Source organism: Ursus americanus, chromosome 6 (assembly GCF_024610735.1).
Source record: "Ursus americanus isolate L20-20 chromosome 6, mUrsAme1.1.p, whole genome shotgun sequence".
Classification (NCBI taxonomy): Eukaryota; Metazoa; Chordata; class Mammalia; order Carnivora; family Ursidae; genus Ursus; species Ursus americanus.
In genome coordinates, this window is record NC_142132.1 from 62,564,695 (window position 1) to 62,568,035 (window position 3,341).

At 40.9% G+C, this 3,341-nt stretch overlaps 1 pseudogene; it reads left to right on the forward strand.

Annotated features, from left to right (window-relative positions):
* The first annotated feature begins 671 nt into the window (after positions 1–671).
* LOC123782851 (meiosis expressed gene 1 protein homolog pseudogene) lies at positions 672–973 on the forward strand (annotated as a pseudogene).
* The last annotated feature ends 2,368 nt before the right edge of the window (positions 974–3,341 follow it).

Consider the following 3,341-nt stretch of genomic DNA (forward strand, 5'->3'; position numbering starts at 1 on the left):
GACCCCGGTCTAGATTATAACGAAGAGCAGAAGGAAAGTAAGCCTCATGTACTCTATCTATACACCTAGGAAGCCGTGCATTCAGAGAAATGCTAGAGGCACATCGTGCGGTATATTTGTCAAGTGCTCCTCAAAAGAGAAGTCCCCTGCTGTAAAGAAGTTTAGATTAACAAAAATAAAGTTTAAAATAAACTTTAAAATAAACTTCAAATATCGTCCTATAAATCCACAAATAACATTATGTAACATTTATATAATTTCTTTTTTTTTTAAAGATTTTATTTATTTATTTGACAGAGATAGAGAAAGAGACAGCCAGGGAGAGAGGGAACACAAGCAGGGGGAGTGGGAGAGGAAGAATCAGGCTCATAGCAGAGGAGCCTGATGTGGGGCTCGATCCCACAACGCCGGGATCACGCCCTGAGCCGAAGGCAGACGCTTAACCGCTGTGCCACCCAGGCGCCCCCATTTATATAATTTCTTTTTCTTTCCATTCTATTTATCAATAGTTTTGTTGACATTAACAAAGACCAAGATGAGGAAGCCAGTCACGGGGATAAATGGAACAAGACAATACCAGGCAGAGGGCAGCAACTGCAACTGAGGCCTCAATGTGGACCCTGGGCCAGGAACGGCCAGGAGAAATAACTGGCAATAAGACTTCCTTAGCCATGGCTAGTTCTGACGTGAAACCAAAATCAATAAGCCATGCCAAAAAATGGTCAGAAGAGATAGGGAATCTGTACAGATTTCAGCAAGCAGGATATTGGGATGAAATTGAATATAAACAGGTGAAACAAGTTTCTATGGTAGATCGTTGGCCAGAGACGGGATACATGAAGAAACTCCAGAGAAGGGACAATGCTTTCTGTAACTACAACAAACAGAGGGAGTGTGATGACAGGACGTCCACAAAGTGAAAACGTGTGCATACTCGCCTTTGTTCTTTGTGTTACTTGTCATTACTTCTTAAGAATTCATTGCTTCATTCTACATCATGTAAATGTCATTTTACAAAATAATTCAAAATGCAGACTTCAGTGGAATGTTTTGAAACACAAAAGCCATGAAACCTGGTATCAATCATCCTGTCCTGTTCTAAAATAGAATTACAGAAGCATGAAAGTTGGAAAAAAAATATTCTTGTTGAAATCGTTCACTATGGATTTATAAATTCAGTGTAAGAGAGGATAAGTAATGGAGAGGCTAAGTAATATATTTCAGTGTGTTGGAAGACCCACAGGTAAAATATAGAGTTCAGTCAGGCAGTCAACAAGTACTTATGTATCATTAAGCCTGCGCTGGGGCCCGTGCTAGCTGCTGGTGGTAGACAGCTACCACTTCCTGCTATCACGGCACTTTGGGGAAGGCCTGCAGGACAGCGTGTGAATATCTTTGTGTGAAGGAAGGAAGACCCTGGGGTGCCTGGGTGGCTCAGTGGGTTAACCATCTGCCTTTGGCTCAGGTCATGATCCCAGGGTCCTGGGATCGAGCTGTAGAGTCAGGCTTCCTGCTCAGCGGGCAATCTGCTTCTCCCTCTGCCTCCCTCACTGCTTGGTCTCTCTTTCAAATGAATAAATACAATCGAAAGAAAGAAAGAAAGAAAGAAAGAAAGAAAGAAAGAAAGAAAGAAAGAAAGAAGGAAAGAAAAGAAAGAAAGAAAAGAAAGAGAGACCCTCTCCTTTATGACACTGTATCTCCATCTGTAGGAAATATTTTTAAAAAATATTGGTTTTTTTAGGGCTGTCTGCCACAACCATGTGATAGAAATATTCAACTTTACCGTAACTGTGATGGGAATGGCACCTGGGTGTGGCACCCTTTTGCAGTAGAGAAACTTGCTCATGTGGTTTAGAAGCACCAGTCTTCAGAAGAGGAAAGTGATGATAATACTATAAAGAAGGGACAGCACTGAGCTGAAGATTATGAAGACTGTTTCTGTAGTTACCAGTTTTAACTAAGACAGTGAACTCTGAGTCTTGTTCTATAAGGATCCTGAGTGTCCACCAGAATTTCATATCGTTCTCTAAAACTTTCAGTATACAATTTAAGCAAGCTACACACACTGGTTGTTCAAACAGTGGACAAAGGGGGAGAGTGGGCAAAATCAAATGATCAGTTACAGGACTGTCTTAGTGACCGGAAAGTTTTGGTGCTCTCGGGGGGTGCAGCCGGTTTGGGGGCAGTGTTGGGGAGTTGTGCTGGTGTGTTTCCATTTTCATCAAATTGAACTTAGTTGTTTACTTATTTTCTGATTTGGGTTTAAAAACGCAGATTTGAAGTCCAACACCGTGACATATGATTAGAATTCCTAGATGCAGGAGTCGCACAGAAGGCCACTAGAGACAGCTTTATAAAACACAGGCAATTCTACGGGAGCTGACAGCAAAGTGTGCACGGAGTAGGTCAAGGAGCTTCATGGTTATTTTTTCTCTTGGCTCAGGACAAGGATGAAAACACCTGAATTAAGAGAACTTGGTTCTGGGTTAGCAGATTCAGGATGGAGGAGAGCAAAGGAAGCAAGAGGATCTAAAAAGAGGATGTGGGAAAAAAGAAAACATTTTAAAGGAAAGTCTGGTTTTATTTTCCCAAATCTTGTTTTCAAGTGTCATTTTCTTTTATTCCTTTCCTCTTGTGTCCTAGATGCCACACCAATGAACAATTCAAAGTCTCTCTTTCTTTTACTTTCCTAAGCACCCTCAACTAGATTCAACACAGATCACTTCAGTGGAAGTTGGGCAATGGTAATAAGGAAAGTTTGCTTTGCCTTTTAATATGGGGCTGAAAGTTACCAATTTATCTCCTACTGCTAATTAGTTTTGCTTTATGGAAACTTTTTATATGAACTTTTGAGGATTGATGTTACCATTATTCATATTATCATCACTCATGTGTTTTTGAAATCCCAGACCAAAGTAAGAGGAATTGATAAAAAGTTATCCTCAGAATGCGGAGAGAAAGTAGACATTACCACACTGATCTTTTCTCTTCTGTAACTCTACTATGAAGTTTATTATGATTACAAAACTTATTATTACTATGAAGTTTATTATCCCATTTTGTAAACTACTTTGTGATTGGGTTTCTTTTTTTTAAAGATTTTATTTTTAAGTAATCCCTACACCCAACATGGGGCTTGAACTCACAACCCCTAGATCAAGAGTTGCATGTTCTACTGACTGAGCCATCCGGGCATCCCGTGTGATTGGGTTTTTAAAATCAATAGGGGCGCCTGGGTGGCACAGAGGTTAAGCGTCTGCCTTCAGCTCAGGGCGTGATCCCGGCGTTATGGGATCGAGCCCCACATCAGGCTCCTCCGCTATGAGCCTGCTTCTTCCTCT